At 36.6% G+C, this 20,274-nt stretch overlaps 1 protein-coding gene and 1 non-coding gene across 2 annotated transcripts in view; one reads left to right on the top strand and one right to left on the bottom strand.

The window, feature by feature from the left end:
* Window positions 1-20,274, bottom strand: part of C6H5orf63 (chromosome 6 C5orf63 homolog) — a 471,154-nt gene that overhangs the window by 425,445 nt on the left and 25,435 nt on the right. The gene's annotated exons all lie outside the window — the stretch shown is intronic.
* LOC126957799 (small nucleolar RNA U13) lies at window positions 19,247-19,350 on the top strand. The gene has a single exon (XR_007726962.1). It is a non-coding gene; the product is annotated as a small nucleolar RNA U13 (small nucleolar RNA).

Raw genomic sequence — 20,274 nt, 5'->3', positions numbered from 1 at the left:
GTGGGAGCAGGAATAGGGAGAAAGCCACATAGGTCAGGGCAGGTGACTGCCTGGCAAAGTGGGTTGTGCACCTGCCTGCTATTCTCCTGCAGTAGCATCAGCTCGCCCTCTTCCCAGGCCAGAAACGGCTACTTGACAGCAGATTGTTAAATAGCTCGCATTTCATTCTGCTTCAAATCTCTGACCCCAACTAGTTTAGACCAGACAGAGAGAGTGGCAACAGGAAGAAGAGAGGGAACCTACATGATGGACTGGCACTGGATAATCTGGCCAGGATGGACTGGTGAGACAGATGTTCCTGTTTATCAGGTTTAATTGAATTGCTATTAAAGAATCAGAAAAAAACAATTCAACCTGAAAATTTTGGAAGCCTTGGTCTATGGCATGTTGTACTTCCTTCTGTGTTGATGACCTGGACTTTTTTATACTGAAGATGAAGAAATAGAAAAATCCAAATATGCCACACTGTGGCCAATTTGCCATAGTATATTCGATGATTGGAATATAATATGGAGAGGTTTATGGAACAGATAATCTTTAAACACCTAAGACCAGAACTTGAAGTCCATTGATTTCTTGTAACCTCTGCTGAACATGCCACAAAACAAAGAATAGACTGCTGAAATAACATTTGAGCTTTTCGATTTTCTAGGCTTCTAACTATACAGACCAGCTTTGCTTTAGCTGCGTCTTGGACATTAGGGACAATTAGAAGAACAAATAAAAAGAGTCTTCTCTAGAGGTCCAGTCATGATCAGCAGCTTGAGACATTGCTTCCCAAGTGTTTGGAAGGGAACTGCATATTCCATACATACTGAAATTAAGGTGAGGAATTGAGAGACTGTAGAAAGTCAAATTGTACTGACACAGCAGCCATTACATATCACATGCACTTCTGGAGGCTCAACACTGGTTTCAATGCTTGAATTCTTTCCATCATGTCACAAAGGATTATGAATGACAGAGCTAGCATTTGTTATCACATTCCAATGTTTAAAGTCATGTCATAGGATTGATTTTATAGTTAATGGGAAGGAGATCATCTTTCTTATTACCTAGTCTGTATGGATGGTTGGTAAACCTGGCTTGACGATAAGACTGAGAATAATAATTTAATTAGTATATCAACATGTGAATGTAGAGGCAAGCCAAAATATTTATTTTGCCTCAAATTAAATATCTAAATATTAGATAGTTATCTAATGTTCAGTGTAACAATAAAGAAAAGAGTTTTTAGTGTTTCTGGCCCCAATATTTTGTATATTAACAAATTTTCCAAAACTGAATAGAATTTAACAATTCAAGAAAATAATGCTTAAGTCATATATATCTAAAGGTATAAGAACTTGTTTATTTTTTACACTTACGCTTTGAGGGGAAAATGCAAAAGACACTATTGTTTTTAAATAAAAAAGTAAAACTTGAAAAAAAAATCTGCATGGTCTTGTTTACACATTTGTAAGATTCTTGTTATTACCATTTAAAAATTACTTTTTGTCATCCCAAAAAATATTAGGAGGATTCTTTTTAACAAAGGCTTTTGGTACTAAGAAACTAGTACAGGCTATTCTGCTTCAATGTGTGTATCTATAATACATATTAGCTTTCGAGCAGGTGGTAAACAGAGAATGGAGTCAATATAAAGTGGAGGCTGTGTTAGGTGAGATATGCAATTTTTCTTAGCAAAGGAAACCAGAATAGTAAGAGTCAAATTATAGTTTTCAATAGGAAAGGGAAAAACTCTAATGTTGCCTGCTGCTTAGTCATCACTTCTGGAGGAAGGCCTTTCTTGATCACCTGTGTGGTATAGAACTATCATTCTATATCCTATTACCCTGCTTGATTGACTTCGTGAGGCTTAGTATCTGAAGATGTATTATTATTTTGTTTATTCATTTATTGTTTGCCTTTCTAACTAGAATGTAAGCTCCATGAGGGTAAGATCTTTTCTGTATGGTTTACTGCTGTTTGGTACATGGCAAGGGCTCAATAAATATTGATTGATTGAATAAATGAATAATGGCTTCTTCTTACTTTGTCAAAGCCAAATTTGGCTTTGTTCTTCCTCAGCATTCACCTCAGGTGACTGGGAAATATTGCTCCTTTCACATCCTACAATTGCAATAATTCAGAATGAGAGCGGCAAATTCAGGAAGCTGGTAACCTAATGGGATATAGGATAAAAAGAGCCTGTCTGTTTAGCAAAATGTTTTCTTTTACTTCAAGGCCCAAGTCAGGTCTTTGATGCTTATCCACAAATCTGAGAGCCCCAGCTTTAGAGGTTTTGAGTGTCCAGAGCATTTTCATTATATGTGTCAATAGGTGACACTAAGCAGTGCATTTTAATGAGAAATGTTACATTCAACATTTCCCTTCTTTGCTTCTATGAGTCCTCCATCACAGCCAAGTTGGACTATTTGCTGGTCTTCATTCTCCCTCCAGCCCCCACCATCTTCTTCCCTGTACTTCTCTCATCTCATCCTTTGCCTTTGTGGCTCCCTACACCAATCTGCACCGGGACTACACTTTCAACAGGCTGCTCTCAGGCTATGATTGAGCACAGGGGAAAATTAAGGAAGGCCTATTTTTGTCAGGTGCAGGACCCCTCTGATGGGTGACTTTGGCTAAAAGACTCCACATTGGCCTGACCTAAACTACCTTAGAACTGCTTTTTCAGTCTAAGATTCTGCTTATCCAACTCTCCTTCCTTCTATCTCTCTTTACAGGGCCAGACTTGCGTCAGGCTAAAGAGAATATAGGAGCCCATCTACCCAGGCAAAAATATTTCATGCAAAATTCACCCTATAGAGACATCTGTGTAGTCTGCTTTATGGTGGGACTCTGATTCCCTTACGTAAATCCACTGCTCCCTCTCCTTGGTCTCAGCCTAGTGACTTCAGTGGTATGCTGGTAAATGTTGAACAACCAGCTCTCTAAAAAATGTAAAGAAGCCAGGTGGGGTGGCTCACGCCTATAATCCCAGCACTCTGGGAGGCCAAGGCAGGTGGATCACTTGATGTCAGAAATTCAAGACCAGCCTGGCCAACGTGGTGAAACTCTGTCTCTACTAAAAATGCAGAAATTAGCTGGGTGTGGTGGCGCATGTAATCCCAGCTACTCGGGAGGCTGGCACAGGAGAATCGCTTGAACCCAGGAGGTGGAGGCTGCTGTGAGCCGAGACGGCGCCACTGCACTCCAGCCTGGGCGACAGAGAGAGACTCCATCTCAAAAATTAAATTAAATTAAATTAGAAGGCACTGATATGTAGCACCTAACTGTTCCTATAGTGTAAAGCCTCCCACTGTGGGTGATTTCAAACTTCCAGCGTGAAACATCCCTGAATGCAGAGTAAGGAAGAGATGCTCAGTAGCTCACCATTATACAGCATTTTCACACTACAGATACAATAGATGCAACTAACCTCAAGGACATAGCTAATAGTAAAAGGTAGCAAATAATTAAAATTGAAGAATTTTGAGTATTTTTTCCCTTTTAAGATATAATGTATTGAATTGTAAGTTACATACTTTACTTCTTTTTTCTTTTCCTTTTTTTTTTTTTTTTTTTTTTTTTTTGAGACAAGGTCTCAGTCACTAGGTTGGAGTGCAGTGGTGTGATCACAGCTCACTGTGACCTGAACATCCTGGGCTCCAGCGATCCTCCCGCATAGCTGGGATTACTGGTGTGCCCCACCAAGCCCAGCTAATTTTTCTATTTTTTTTTTTTTGTAGAGACAGGGTTTCACTATGTTGCCCACGCTGGTCTCAAACTCCTGGGCTCAAGTGATTCACCAGCCTCAGCCTCCCAAAGTGCTAGGATTATAGGTGTGAGCCACCACACCTAACTATAATAATTTTAATAATAATGGCTGTGTTTAACAAGTGGCTCATGAAATTCTGGAAAATTTAACAATTGGCTCTCACAAGTCTGTATGAGCTGCCTCAGCACATTACTAGGTTACCACAGCCCAGATTTCTGATTGTCCAAGCAGGGGGAACATGGTCTCTTCCCAAGCCACTGATACTAACTTTATACAATGAAGGAGCTGGAAGGGAGCTGAGAGCAGATTTTCTCCTACTTGTTCATTTTATGTCTAGGAACATTGATGTCCACAAAGTTTATCCATTCAAGTAAGGAAAATGCCATGAACTGGGTCTCAAGTGTATGTGTTTCAGATATACTCATTTTACCAGAAATAGATGATGGAAATTGGGTTTCCTCTTTTGTGAATAGATCCTCCAATGAGTTATTTGGCCCTGGAGGAGTTCTCCTCTCTGTTGGCTTTCCTGTCAAACACTGAGTTGGAGGATGCTTTACTAAGAGGTCCCAGATTCCCTTTAATATATAAACTCTTTGCATGAGGATTTATTTATGAATTGCCATTCAGAAAAATAATGCACTCATGCACAAAGCTATTTAATCACATCATTGTTTATAAGTATACACAGACAGTGTTCCTTAAATTTATTAGAGCCCACTGGAGACTTTTCCCAGGATGCATGCTTAATTAATAGAGGCCATTAAAAATAGACGACTACATTATAAGGGCTTAGTGAACTGTTGTTTTCTTCATATTAGACTAGTTTTTAAAAGATTCACTTTCATCTTTTTACTCACTAATTAGGTGGGCATTGATAAATAGCAATGCTTGGCCTTTAACCTTGGTTTCAGCTGCAAATTAAGTAAAAATAAAGTGTACTGAATATTTTATTTGTATTGCAGGTAGATTTTATTTCTGGCAGAAAACAAACTAGAGTTAAGTCATTCAAAAAAGGTAATCTTAAAACACCAGAATGGAAGGCTTGATTTTTCTTACTTGCCTGAGATATTGAGAGAGACCCTTGACAGGCTCTGAAATGTTGGACTTCAGAAACAATGCATTATTTATAAAGTGGAGAAAGGGAGAAAACAGTGCAAGAAAAAAAAGAGACAGAGGCTTACAATATTGCTCTTTTCCCTCTTAGAGAAAAGTATAAGATGATTGCCAATGAATACCCTTAAACCTAGAGTGAGAAACCAGGTATATTAATTAATAGAAAAATGTCTTTTTGTTATTAAAAGAGCATTTTTCCTTCGGTGAGGAAACTGATTTTTCTTTGAGATCAGCTCATGGTACATATAAGATAGGTTCTCACTGAATGTTTTTGATGGAGTGAACCAATATAAAAACATAATGTAATTCACTACATGTTGTAGATACTTTTAAGACAAAAATCAGTATTAAATATCATAAATATTTTGTATCATAAATATTAAAAAAAGAAGCCACATTGCCATTAAGTGAAAGCTTAAAGACTAGGCATAATCTATCAAAACACTGTCATGCAACACTGTCATGCAGTCTATCAAAACACTGTCATGCAATCTATCAAAACACTGTCATGCAAAACACTGTCATGCAAACAACTGTCATGCAAAAACAATGTATGTGATGTGTATACTTCACATATATTGCAGGTCCCAGATCACTGCAATGAAGATACTATCACAATAAAGTGAGTCACAGAAATGTTTTGATTTTCCAGTGCATATTAAAGTTATGTTTATACAATACTATAGTCTATTAAGTGTGCATTATGTGCATTATAGCATTATATCTAAAAATGAACATAATTAAAAGTACTTCATTGCTAAAAACTGCTGAGCCTTCAACAAATCATGATCTTTTCACTAGTGGAAGATCTTACCTTAATGTGGATGGTAGCTGACTTATCAAGGTGTTCGTTTTTGAAGGTTGAAGTGGCTGAGGTGATTTCTAAATATAAGACAACAATGAAATTTGTTGCATTGATTAACTCTTCCTTTCATGAAAGATTTCTCTGTAGCATGTGATGCTGCTTGATAACATTTTACCCATAGTAGAACTTGTTTCAAAAATTGGAGTCAATCCTCTCTAACTCTTCCACTTCTTTATGAATAAGTTTATATAATATTCTAAACCCTTTATTGTCATTTCAACAATGTTCACAGCATCTTTATGAGTACATTTCATCTCAAGAAATCACATTCTTTGCTCATTCATAAAAAGTAACTCCTTATATGCTATATCATTAGACTGCAGCAATTCAGTGACATCTTCAGTTCTAATTCTAGTTCTCTTGCTATATCTGTGACATCTGTAGCTACTTCCTTCACTGAAGTCTGAAACCTCTCAAAGTAATCCATGAGGACTGAAATCAACTTCATCCAAACTCCTATTAATGTCAGTATTTTGACCTCCTCCCATGAATCACAATTGTTCTTCATGGCATCTAGAATGATGAATATTTTCCAGGCAGCTATAGCCCTACAATATGTATTTTTTAAATAAAAAGACTTGAAGTTGGACTTGATCATTGACCCATAGACTACAGAATGGTTATTATGCTAGCAGACATGAAAACAACATTAATATCCTTGTACGTCTCTGTCCGAACTGTTGGGTGACTATGTACGTTGTCAGTGAGCAGTAATATTTTAAAAGGAATATTTTTTTTCTGAGCAGTAGGTCTTAATGGTGGAATTAAAATATTCGGTAAACCATACTATAAACAGCTATGCCATCATCCAGGTTTTGCTGTTACATTTATAGAGCACAGGAAGACTAGATTTAGCAGAATTCTTAAAGGTACTAGGGTTTGCAGAATAGTAGATGAGCATTGGCTTTAACTTAAAGTCACCAGCTGCGTTAGCCCCTAACCAGAGAGTCAGCCTGTCCTTTGAAAACTTGAAGCCAGACACTGATGTTCCCTTTCTAGCTATAAAAGTCCTAGATACATCTTCTTTCAATACAAGTCTGTTTCATGGACCCTGAAAATCTGTTGTTTAGTGTGGTCACCTTCATTAGTGATCTTAGCTAGAGCTTCTGGATAACTTGCTGCAGTTTCTACATCAGCACTTCTTGCTTCACCCTGCCCTTATATGTTATGGAGAAGGCTTCTTTCCTCTAAGCCTCATGAACGGACCGCTGTTAGCTTCATTTTTTGGTCTGCAGCTTTCTCGCCTCTCTCAGCCTTCACAGAACTGAAGAGAGTTAGGGACTTGCTCTGGATTAGGCTTTGGCTTAAAGGAATGTTGTAGCTGGTTTGATTTTCTACCCAGACCACTCAAACTTTCTCTCTCCTAGCAATAAGACTCTTTCGCTTTGTCAGTCACTCGTGTTCACTGGAGTAGCACGTTTAATTTCCTTCAAGAATTTTCCTTTGCATTCCCAACTTGGCTAACTGTTTGTCATAAGAGGCCTAGCTTTCAGCCTATTTTGGCTTTTGACACACCTTCCTCACTAAGGTTAATCATTTCTAGCTTTTAATTTAAAGCAAGAGATATGCAACTCCTCCTTTCACTTGAACACTTACAAGCACTGTGGGATTATTAATTGGCCTAATTTAGATATTGTTTCAGGGAGAGGGAGGAAGTCAAGGGAACTGCCAGTTGGTAGAGCAGTTTGAACACATGTAACATTCGTTGATAAGTTCATCATCTATCCGCATAGTTTGTGATGCCCCAAAACAATTGCAATAGTAATATCAAAGATCACTGATCACAGATCACCATAATAGATACAATTATAATAAAAAATTTGAAATATTGCAAGAATTTCCAAAATGTGACACAGTTATAAAGTGAGTACATGCTGTTGGAAAATGGCACCAATAGACTTGCCCAATGCAGAATTGCCACAGACCTTCGATTAGATAAAACAACGACAACAATGCAGTATCTGAGAAGCTCAATAAAGCAACGTACATGAAGTATTACTATATTACATAATGCAATACAAATTTCCTTTGTGGCTGTTACTGGTTCTAAAGGCAGACTGATTTAAGCCAAGACAGCATCTCTTAGAATAACGGTGTTACTACACAAGGTGATGCCTTCCAGGAAAACATTTGCTTCGCTGTTCACATCCTGAATTATTCATTTTTAAAAACCAGACTCACCACTTCTATAGTCAGAGCTCTACGTTGTTAGAAATCAGTTCAGAGGCAGAGGGAAAGCAAGTTATTCGAGGGACACCTCGGAGGAATCCGAGACAATCAGTAACTACTCAGAAAGGCAGTAAATGTAGTGACCCCTTACCCAGTGACAGAGCTGGCTGGTGAACCCAGCCCTTTTGAGTGTGATCAGCCAGTATCCAAATCCTCTGGCTGTGGTGGATTTCTTCTTGATGTTTTTACTCACAGTTGTTCTCAGCATCTTGCCACTTGAAGCATGTAGAAGTAGAGAAGGATGCTTATACATCACCACTTCTTTGCTGATTAGAACAGGCAGCCTGCTTCATTCTTAAGTAGAACTTGAAGATGTTGATTTGACTTGTCTCTCCTAGGATACAGAGGATCACTCCATCCTCTCTTGAACTGCTCTCCTTTTCCTCTCATCCCACCATGCACAAACCATGCTACCTCTTCCAAGTAGCATTGCTTTATAATGCGCAGAAGATTTTGCCATTATGTTTAAGGAACTCTCATCTCAACTTAATGGTTAGTCACAGTCATTATTTAAGTCTCCATATTTATTTATCTTACCTTCTCTCTGTACCTTACTATCTTTATTGTCTATGTTTGCAGTGCTGTGGAAGTGGCTTTTATTGTGGCTACCTCAAATTCTTTCCAGGATTGAAAGGAATGCACTCTAAATTGGTAAATCAGTTTGAGAACGATATAGAAACAAGAGGCAATGTGAAAGTGGCTCGACTGTTGACAGATTTCCAGTTTTGATACCTTGTGTGATCTTGATCAAGGTAATTCATCTCAGTGAGTCTAGTTTATTGACCTGAAAAGGAAAGATATTGACTTGATTTTTCCTCATAGAATTGTCATAGCACGTACAGTGTACAATGTTTTGAAACTCCAAGTGAATGTGCTACCTGCTGGAAAATAACACAAAATAGCTTAAGAGTAACTGAGATAATCTGTTGAAGCTAGAATTTACCAAACTTATCATTCTTGATGGATCAAGAAAGAAGAGACATAAATGTGATTTCCTAGAAATAGCGAAATGTAATAAAATACATTGCTGTGCTGACATGTCATGCAATAGATTCTTACAGAATAGGGTCATGGGTGTAAACATGGAAAGGCTGAGATTAGTAGTCCCAAATCCTGATTTAACCTATGCAGCTCTAAGATGAACTTTCTGGGGAGCACTGTTTAAATAACTTTACCTTCCATCTTATGGGTGTCATCTGGCATTTCTAGAAGCTGACCACATTAAAGAAATAAGGATGGAAAAGTTTACTGTCCATCAGATAATTTCTGGAAAGGTTCCAACCTTTTTTGGAAAATGTTGCTATAAAAACAATAAATGTTATTTTTCATACAGAGATGATGTTATATAAGTGAAATATCATATTTAAATATAATAATAAACTTTATTTTTGAGAGGTTTTAGGATCACAGCAAAATTGAGTGGAAAGTACAGGGAGTTCCCATTTACCTTCTCTCCCTATACATGCACAACTTTCCCCGCTATCCATATTTCCTGTCACAATGGTACACATGCTACAATCGATGAACCTACATTGACACACCTTCATTACTCAAATTCCATAATTTATATTAAGGTTCACTCTTGGTGTTGTGCATTCTATAGGTTTGGACAAATGTATAAATAAAATGTGCCCACAACTGTAGTATCACACAGACTAGTTTTACTGCCTAAAAATTCTCTGTATTTTTCCTCCTCCCACACATCCGATAACCACTGACCATTTCTCTGGTTCCATAGTTTTGCCTTTTCCAGAATGTCTTGTAGTTGCAATCATACAGTATATATCCACTTTAGATTGACTTCATTCACTTACTAATGTGTATTTATGTTTTTTCCAAGTTGTTCATGACTTGATAGCTCATTGCTTTTTAGTGTTGAATAATATTGTATTGTCTACAAGTACTCAGTTTATTTATCCATTTACCTGCAAAGGACATCTTGATTATTTCCAAGTTTTGGTAATGATAAATCAAGCTGCTGTAAACATCCATGTGTAGGTCTTTGTATGGACATGAGTTTTCATCTCATTTGGGTAAATACCAACTAGGATGATTGTTGGATCATATGGTAAGAGTATGTTTAGTTTTGTAAGAACTGTCAAACTGTCTTCCAAAGCGGCTGCACCATTTTGCATTGTTAACAGCAGCAAATGCTTACATCATCCAGTTGTTCATGCATGTTACCTACTTTTTCCACTAAAAGCTTTAGCATATTAATTAGGTTTTTCAAAAGTTCCTGGTCTAATAATTCCAACATTCCTTACATATTTGGCTCTGGCTCTGGTCCTTGTTGAGTCTCTTCAAACTGTATTTTTCCTTTTTAAATGCCTTGTAATTTTTTACTGAAAGGTGGGCATGATGTACTGGGTAAAGAAAATGTAATAAATAAACTTTTAGTAAAGTGGTAGTAAGGTGTGGGGGGAGGGGAAGCATTCTATAGTCCTGGTGTGTATTAGTCTCCATCCTTTGGTAAGCCTGTACCCTTGAGCTATGAACTTCACAGGTGCTATTTAGTATACCCATCCCTCTTAGGTGAGACAGGATGGCTACAGGGGGCCAGAGTTGGATATTTCCTTTCCTCAGATTAGTTTAGCTGTGATAAAACTCCAGCAGGTTAGGCTCTGATAAAATAGTTTGTCCTGTAGGCAGGACTTGTAAAGCAGAACAGAATGCTCTGGAAGATTTCAAAATGGCCATATTTTCTCCTTCTGGCAAAAATGGATTTTTTTTTTTTTCTGTAATATTCACTGTGAGGACCAGGTCCAACTCCTGCAGGTAAAACTCTCAGAAGCACCGAGAATCCCCATGACTGGCTCCCCGCCCTGGAGTTTCCAGCTCTCAAACTTGTCCACACTGAGCCGCCAGCAATTTGTCAGTTACAGTTTAGGCTTTCCCACCCTGACACTGGTTCCTGTAGAGGTTCCTATTCCTGGGTTTCTGCTTCAGTAAATCGTAATTCTCTGCATCCCCCGTCTGTCTCTCCAGTTTTGGGAGCAGTGGTTTGCCCTGTGGCCTCACTTCTCTGACAGATCTGAGAACAGTTGTTGTTTTTCAGTTTGTTTAGCTTTTTACCCTTTTAAGGATGGAATGGTGATTTACAAGCTCCTTATGTGCCAGACCAGAAACTGGGAGCCTAAAGTAGAAATTCTATGTCTAATGACTTTTATGCCTTCCTCAAATCATGGATGTGAAATTGCCTTGCAGAATAAATGCTGGATTCACTCTTTTTTCTTGAATATGCCAAAAGTCCTTGCTCCTTAGTTCAATACTAGAATTAAAAGAACTCATTTTGTATTACTGGGAATTTGTAGTGATTAACATTTCAGCTGTTCCTTTTGTTTTAATAATAGAAGAAATTTGCATATCAAAAAGTTTAATTTTTATTATTTTATGTAATGATTTATATAAATATAAATATATTTTTATATAAATATATAAAATATAAACATATATAAATATATAAATATATGTAAATATATTGATATATAAATATATGTAAATATATTTATATATTATATATATTTATGGTGCCATATGACATATTGTATGTAAAAAAATTATCCTTACCCTTTGGGAGCTTCCAGTCTAAAGTGAATTATCTTCCTTTTATACAGCAGCCATTTTTCCTAGGGTATGACGGCAAAGCCAAGAGAAAAATGTTAATGTTCTTCATCTTTTCTCAGTACCTGCGGGTCTCAGAATACAATATAATAAAAGTTCTAAAATATTAAAATGCAAAATATGCAGCCTAAGAATAAGGTTCACAATATTTATTAAAATTGTCATTAAAATAAATGTAAGTAGATGTTCTTATACTGCTTAAGTCAGACTGCTGCTTTATTTTCTTGAAAGAGTCTAAAACGCATACAAACTGCGTGATTCTATACTATTTTTTCTTGTTTTTCTCATCCAAACACATATGAAATAATGGCTGAATCCTTTTATGTCAAGACACTGCTGGGCAATAAATCACTTCTATTTTAAGCAATGTGATTTCATTTATCTCTGATCAAGGCATCAGAATAGTTGCTTAAATTAGTAAGACAAACCCAAGAGAAGCAAGGGTTGGATACCTCTGTTAACCTTTTATTTCTTTGCAATTATTTTCAGATACCTTGTTCAATGGTCTTATTACTTTTCAATACAGGGTATCATCTTTGCTTCTGCTATCAAAGAATGTGTTGGACAAATTCAGAATCACATGTAATCTATACTGAGTTTTTTAAAAATGTATTTCCATGGCTTAAATTAAAACAGAGTATGGTCATTTATCACTTTTGAAAGCTAAAGGTTCTTTCACAATCCTTTAGCGCATCAATCAGTTGGGGCTAGACTTTTTTTAGTTAGTCCACAGCTAAAAGCTTACATTAGAGTGTAATTCATTATCATGTCCACACAGATATAATGCCCCAAGTATCTGCTATTTTTTTCTTAGCATCACAAAAGTTTTGTGAAACAGCAATATGAAATGCAGAAAGTCCAATCTCATGATAACTTGGCACTTTCCATTGCAGGGCTTTGAATTCTTCTATATCAAAGCTTCACTCAGAAACCAAAAGGGTTATGCAAAAGTGGAATTCTACCTCAATACAAACTCAGTAAGAAGTAGACATCCTTCAAGGCTGGAATGAAAAACCTAAGCTCCTGCCATGGACTTATGTCCAATCAGCGGAAAAACAGTACAGATTAATAACTATTTGCAAAGGAATCCCATGAACATCTGGTGAGTGCTCTCTGACCCAGCAGAGATCCATCTGGGGGATGTCCAGGTTAGAGAACACTCAGAGAGGGAAACAGCAGTTTGACTTGAGCCTTAGCCCTCATACCAAGAGCACAGTTTGATTTTTGGCTTGGCTATAAGCATGTATGCCTAAAGTGGAATGCTTTGTATAGAAATGCTTGAATTTGAAGAGGTTCTTAGATGTATTGCATTGTGATCTTTGCAAACTTAATAAATGGCAATCAAAAGGTTCAAATACTTACTTTTGTAGTAGCAAGGGTCAAAATTTGGATGTGCAAATTTTGGTCTTATTGTATGTCATTGGGAATATAAAAGCTAACGTTTATCTTTAAACCTACTAAACTATTCTCATCATCAGGGAAATAACCCAGTAGGCCTCAATGGAGGTTCTCTAAAAGGGTTTCAGGGATATTCATTTTATGGACTTGACAAAGATTTTAATTAAATGCTCAAGAAGGCAATTACAGGGTCAAGAATGGACATGGAACCCTAGGTCATTGAGAGAGAGAGGTAACAGCTTCCAAGAATTTATATAAAAGTGATTCTGTATCCCGATAGCATTATGACTGATAAGGCTTAATAGGACTCATGATTTAGAGCACATAAAGATGCTCCCCAACTTACGGTGGAGTTACATCCTGATAAATGCATTGGAAGCTGAAAATATCATAAGAAGTTACAAATGCATTTTAATACATCTAACCTACCAAACATCATAGCATAGCCTTGCCTACGTTAAATGTGCTCAGAACACTTACATTAGCCTAGAGTTGGGCAAAATAATCTAACACAAAGTTGATTTTATAACAAAATGTTGAATATCTCATGTAATTCATTGAATATTGTACTGAAAGTGAAAAACAGAATGGTTGTATTAGTACTCAAAGTACAGTTACTACTGAATGTGTGTTGCTTTTGCACCATCGTAAAAGTTGAAAAATCTTAAGTCAAGCCATCGTAAGTACGGGATAGTCTGTACTGTCAAATCAATTGTAAGACTAGTAAACATTTGTTGGGGGTGACAAAGTGGTTAAAACATAAGAGAAAATTATTTACCTGTGCTTAGAATATGTTATAAACCCAAATGCATTCATCTTATTTGCTATTTTTTTCAATGACTATTTATAATTATTTTTATTTACCAATTGAGTACATGTCCATGGTGAATTATTTTAATCCAGATAAAGGAAAATAAAATTGCCTTCCAGAGACAGCAACAAATAACATTTTGTTCTCCTTAAAGAAACAACACAAAGATCATACTGTGTGTTCTGTCTTGAAATCTTTTCTCATTGAACATTTTTCTTTATCATTAAATGTTATTAAATATTATTCTATATTTGTAATAGCTTTTATTAGTCTCTTCTATATATTCACCATATAATTTATTTAGTGATGTCTCTTTGGATGTTTATGTTGCTTCTAATTTTTCAGTACTAATAAGACAATACTATAACATATTTGTTTAGCTTTAATTATCTCCTTAGGAAAAATGTTTAAAAGTGGCATTTATGGCTCAAGGAACACACAAAAGTCTAAAGTATCTGACGCTTGTAGCCAAATTACTATCTGAAATATTTAGTGCCAATCTATCTATAAATGTTTTCATCTTAAAGGAAAAGAGCAGGACGGGTGAGATGGCTCATGCCTGTAATCCCAGCACTTTGGGAGGCCAAGGTGGGGGGATCAGGAGTTTGAGACCAACCTGGCCAACATGATGAAACCCCTTCTCATCTAAAAATATAAAAATTAGCTAGGCACAGTGGTGGGTGCCTGTAATCCCAGCTACTCAGGAGGCTGAGGCAGAAAAATCACTGAAACCCAGGAGGTAGAGTTGGCAGTGAGCCGAGATAGCGCCATTGCACTCCAGCCTGGGTAACAAGAGTGAAATACCTTCTTAAAAAAAAAAAAGAAAGAAAAGAAAAGAAAAAAGAAAAGAAGGAGGAGCAAGTTGTTAGTAGATTCCCATTCCATACAATGAACAAAGGTCTAGTTTTCTTGTTTGAAAGTTTCAGAAGTTGATACAAGATGGAGTGGAGAAGACTTAAATGTCTGGTAATAGACATCAACATGTAGGCAATGCATTTAATAAAAAGTTTTTAAAATTTATCTTTCATGTGTTTCTTTCTCTTTCTTATGTTTCTTTTTTTCTGTCTCTCCCCTCCATCCTCTGTCCCCAGAATAAGGACAGGTTCTCTTACTAGAGGGACAAATATACCTAAGGCAAAATCTCCTACAAAGCATTTTGTTGGTGCCTATGAGCATAAGAAATTAATGGGGGTGTGATGGGGGAGAGTGTTAATTGGCAAAAAGGAGAATAATAATAAAAAAGCATTTGATTCAAGGTATAGGGCAGGAAAATTAGAGTGGTTGCATATTACAGTGGGCACTCACATATGGCCCTTTCATCAGGCAGAAAGACCAACATTGGAAAAGAGGATTTAAGAGACTACTTTGCTTATCTTTGACTCCTCTATTTGATTATTAGTTAAATATATTGTAAAAATAACTACTGGGAAAAGAACAATAAAGCCCTTCAGACTCACAGACCCTTTTGCTAGCCTACTTTTGTGAAGATCCCTGTGGTTAAAACACTGAGTGCATTAAGAAAAGAAATAATTAGAGACAAATGTGTGTGTGTGTGTGTGTGTGTGTGTGTGTGTATGTATATGTGTGTATAGGAGGGTGAGGGTAGAAGATTGTTGTGTGAAGTGTGAACATTTTGTGTTTAAATTGTAAAACAACAAAACAGATAAAAATATTTTAAATGAGTTCCCTGTTGCCTTAGTCCATTTTGTGCTGCTATAACAGAACACACCAGACTGGGTAACTCATAAATAATAGAACTTGATTTCTCGCACTTCTGGATGCTGGGGAGCCCAAAATCAAGGCACTGGCATCTGGTGAGGACCATCTTGCCGCATCATAACTTGGCAGAAAAGCAGAGAGGGCGAGAGAGAGCAAGAGATCAAATTCACAGCCACAGCCTTAAGCCTTCAATTTGATTAATTTATTTAATGTCAATGAAAAGAGTAAAACTCTGTAATATATTTTAAGAGATTTATTCTGAGCCAAATATGAGTGACCCTGGCCCATGATACAGCCTTCAGGAGACTCTGAGAACATGTGCCCAAGGTGGTCGAGGCACAGCTTGATTTTATACAACTTAGGGAGACATGAAACATCAATAAAATACACAAGATACACATTGGTTCAGTCCAAGAGGTGGGACAACTCAAAGGTGGGGAGGACTTCCAGGTTATATGTGGATTTAAAATTTTTCTATTTTCAATTATTTGAAAGAGGTTGTGGTGACCAAAGTTTTAGCCTTGAGATAAAACTTTTATCATGCTACCTCCAGGTATCAGGCTTCAGAGAGAATAGACTGTATATGTTTCTTACCAGACTTAAGTCTGTTTGATGCTAATGCTAGAGGGGTATAATGAGGCATATCCGACCCCTGCTTTTTATCACGGCCTGAACCAGTCTTTCAGGTTGCATTTTACAGTGCCTGGCCAAGGAGGGAGTCCATTCAGATGGTTGGGGGGCTTTAGAAGTTTATTTTTGGTTTATATTAACATTGTTTAAAAATAAATTTTATTGTGTATATTTAAGATATACAAGATGATATTATAAGATACATATGTGTTTATATATATCAGAGTGCATTCATATTATTAATCTTACATATATATGTGTATATCCATAAATACATATATATGGTTACTATAGTGGAACGAATTAACATACCCATTTTCTCATTGTAAAAACTGAGGCCAAGCTGTAGTATATGGTGAAGGATGCTCTGACACCTGGCGCTCACATAGTATCATAACTGGCTGCAGGAGCAGCACTAGAGCTTGAGGGTAACAACTATCACTTCTCCACAAATCTGGAGTGAAAACTATCTCATTTCTTGAGTGTCATGATCAAAGTCACCTTAGGTCTACCCTATAGATTGAAATGTTTAAGTTTATTAAATATTACCTCAAAGGTATGAGTAGAAAAAATATTCACATAACTTAGGGATGCCTAGTTCTGCAAACTCCTCCAGAAACAAAAACCTACCCTCCTTAACATTCCTCCTTCCTTAATGTGAGTGTAGAACCTATCTCCTCTCTGTTTCCTGCCTTCTTCTTCAATGCCTTTATGGCCTAGGCACTAGTCTGTGAATCCTGTTTTCACAACCAGAATCACCTCTGCTCTCAGTTCTACTATTCCAGCCCATTTCCTCTGTCCTCCAGCGACGAAATCTCTCAGACTCACTAGGGATGGTGCCAGTACCTGCATTTTTAATAAGCTACCTCCCCATCCCTGCCCCCAAAAGATTTTTTTAAATGTTTAATTGACACACACTAATTGTACATATTTATAAGGTACACAGTGATGTTTTGATACATACAATGTGTATTGATCTGATCAAGGAATAAAGAATCTCAAACATGTATCACTTCTTTGGGTTGGGAACTTTCAATATCCTCTATTCTAGCTATTTGCCAAAGTATACTACTGTTAACTATAGTCATCCTATAGTGCTCTGGAACACTAGAGCTGATTACTCCTACCTCCCGATAATATTGTATCCTTTAACAAATCTCTCTCTGTCCCCTGGTTCCCCCTACCTCCAGCCTTTTTATAATCAGCATTAATTCCCTCATGAAGGCGGAGCCCTCATAACCTAAACACCTCCCAACACTGTTGCACTGGGGATTAGGTTTCCAACACACGCTTTTTGGGGGACACATTCAAACCATAGCAACTATGTTATTGCAATTTTAGAAGTGAATGTTGTTAACATGAATTACTGTGATGTTATAAACCATGATATTAGTTGATGACTAAGGTCAAATGTGAAAGGTAATTTATTTTTAAAAATGTATTTCCTTATATTTATTCCTTCCTCTTTTCTTTTTTTGACAGAGTCTCGCTCTGTCTCCCAGGCTGGAGTGCAGTGGCACTATCTTGGTTCACTGCCAGCTCCGCCTCCCAGGTTCAAGCCATTCTCCTGCCTCAGCCTCCTGAGTAACTGGGACTACAGGCGTCTGCCACCACACCCGGCTAATTTTTTGTATTTTTAGTAGAGGTGGGATTTCACTGTGTTAGCCAGGATGGTCTCATATCTCCTGATCTCGCGATCCGCCCACCTCAGCCTCCCAAAGTGCTGGGATTACAGACGTGAGCCACCGCGCCCAGCCTATTCCTTTCTTTCTTAACCAAAGAGAAGCCCTCTTCTTTATCAAATCCACAGTATTTCATTTGTCACAAATTTTGACTCTGATCTTAAAGATATAAGAATGATATATAATTTCAGAAACAACATTGTGAAGCATAGGTACAAGGTAACTGACATTTACTATAAAAATAAAAAAGGAAGTATAGGAATTACTTACTGGCAAAGTATACATTACAGTATGGATATGCTCCAGAATCTCTACAGATAAGTCTTTTGTTCTTAATTTAACAAATATGAACTAAGAATTAACTTTGTTTTAGCCACCAAGAGTAGACAAATAAATTGACTAGTTTAAATAAATTGACTTGGTAAGCTATATTTGATCCCTTGTGCTTCATTACTTTTGATGAACTTAGACAGCAGCCATAACCCAGATCTTCTATCCATGGAGAAGTGTTGCTGAGGGCAGAGCAAATTGGACATGGTCAAGGGAGGAAGCCACGAGAAGATGTATTTTTTTCTTCTAATCATCTCAGGCAGTGAGTTCTCTAAAACTTGGAGTTCTCCAAAGATAGGTTGAACTTCCTAAGAAGTCTATTCATAATCCGTTGTTTGGAAAAGCACAACTAATTTAAATGTATATGGAAACTGCCAGAGCATCCTGGATCCAACTCACACAATTGAAGGGCAGGTGAGGTGGCCACATTCAGACACGCTATGTTTGCAAGAAGCAGGTGAGCCTCCAGCTCTGAAGAAGATAACCTAGATCAATTAATCACATAAAAATTAAAACATGCTCAAATATGCAACAATTCAGGAAGATATTAAGAAGATATTTCATAATATCTAAAAACTCTTTTGAAAAATGCACTTAATAACAAAATATAGCCACTCAATATGAAGATAAAAACAGTTGATTATTATTAAAATGACTTCAGAATAAAATAAAGACTAAATAAAAGTTGCAATTAAAGTTTTTGAATAGAATATAAATGTTATAAACCACAACAACACAGAAGTAACTAGATGACCGACAAAAAGAGATTAATGATCAGAGGCAGTGGTTCATGCCTGTAATCTCAGCACTTTGGGAGGCCAAAGCAGGAGGATCACTTGAAGTCAGGAGTTCGAGATCAGCCTAGGAAACATAGTGAGACTCTATCTCTACCAAAAAAAAAAAAAGAAAAAATACAAATATTAGCCAAGAATGTTGGCACACACCTGTAGTTCCAGCTACTCGGAAGGCTGAGATGGGAGAATCACTTGAGCCCAGGAAGGTCAAGGCTACAGTGAGCTACGATTGTGGCACTGTACTTCAGTCTGGGCAGTAGAGGGAGACCCTGTCTCAAAATCAACAACAACACAATCCTTTTGTAGTCTGTAAGTATGATGATTGGGTGTTCATGCTCAAGTGTGAGATGTGCCACCCTCATACCTTGTTATGACTTTGGCACATTACCTTTCTGACAAGAAAAAAATAAACAACAGCAGCAACAAAACAGATAGATGGAATGAGGAGGAAAAGGTGAAATATAACAATCTTAAGTTTATTGGTTGATACATCTTTCATAGTGGGTGTTATAAAACATTATTTCAAGGGAATAGCTCAAGAAAGAGAAGATGATATATTAGTTAAAGATATAATTGAGAATAACTACAAATAATAATATAGCCACCAAAATTCCAATGGTACAGTTTGGTGAATTCCTCATCTCAGTGGGAAATGTGAAACAGTATATTAATTATTCATTTTTACAGTAGAAATTTACATTCTTATAGATGCTGTCTAAAGTTGATAAAGGAATAAAAATTTAAGTAAATTACATCGAGTTATAAATTCACTGAGAAAAAAAATCAAACTTCCAAATTGGTAGGAAAAGCATGGACACACAAAAGTAAACAAAACACATCCATAGAGCAAAATATTAAAATCTACAAAAGTTTTGAAAACAGAAGGCATAAAACAAAATGGCAAAAAAATGATCAAATACATATGTCACATATAAATGTAAATAGTTTAAACATTAATATGTCAGTATAAATAGTATACAAGTAATATAAACAACATACAGATAAAAAATAAAACAACCATGTTGGATATACAAAATACATATGAACAATAAAGTGTTTGAAATGTTACAAGTGAAGGTGTGAGTAAAATATACCTGGAAAATATTACAAAAATCAGGAATTTAATGTTAATATCAGACTGCTAAACTCAGGTAGATAATATTAAATAAGACCAAAAAGACAACTTATATCAATAAGTGGTTCAATAAGCTATTTATCAAAATAAATATAACATCAGAATTTATAAATCAAAATAATAAGAAATACAAGAAAAAAAGATAAACGTAATAATAGTAAGAGACTCTAACTCCTAAAGTCAGTTC

This window comes from Macaca thibetana, chromosome 6, assembly GCF_024542745.1.
Source record: "Macaca thibetana thibetana isolate TM-01 chromosome 6, ASM2454274v1, whole genome shotgun sequence".
Classification (NCBI taxonomy): Eukaryota; Metazoa; Chordata; class Mammalia; order Primates; family Cercopithecidae; genus Macaca; species Macaca thibetana.
This window is presented reverse-complemented; position numbering and strand designations above follow the sequence as displayed.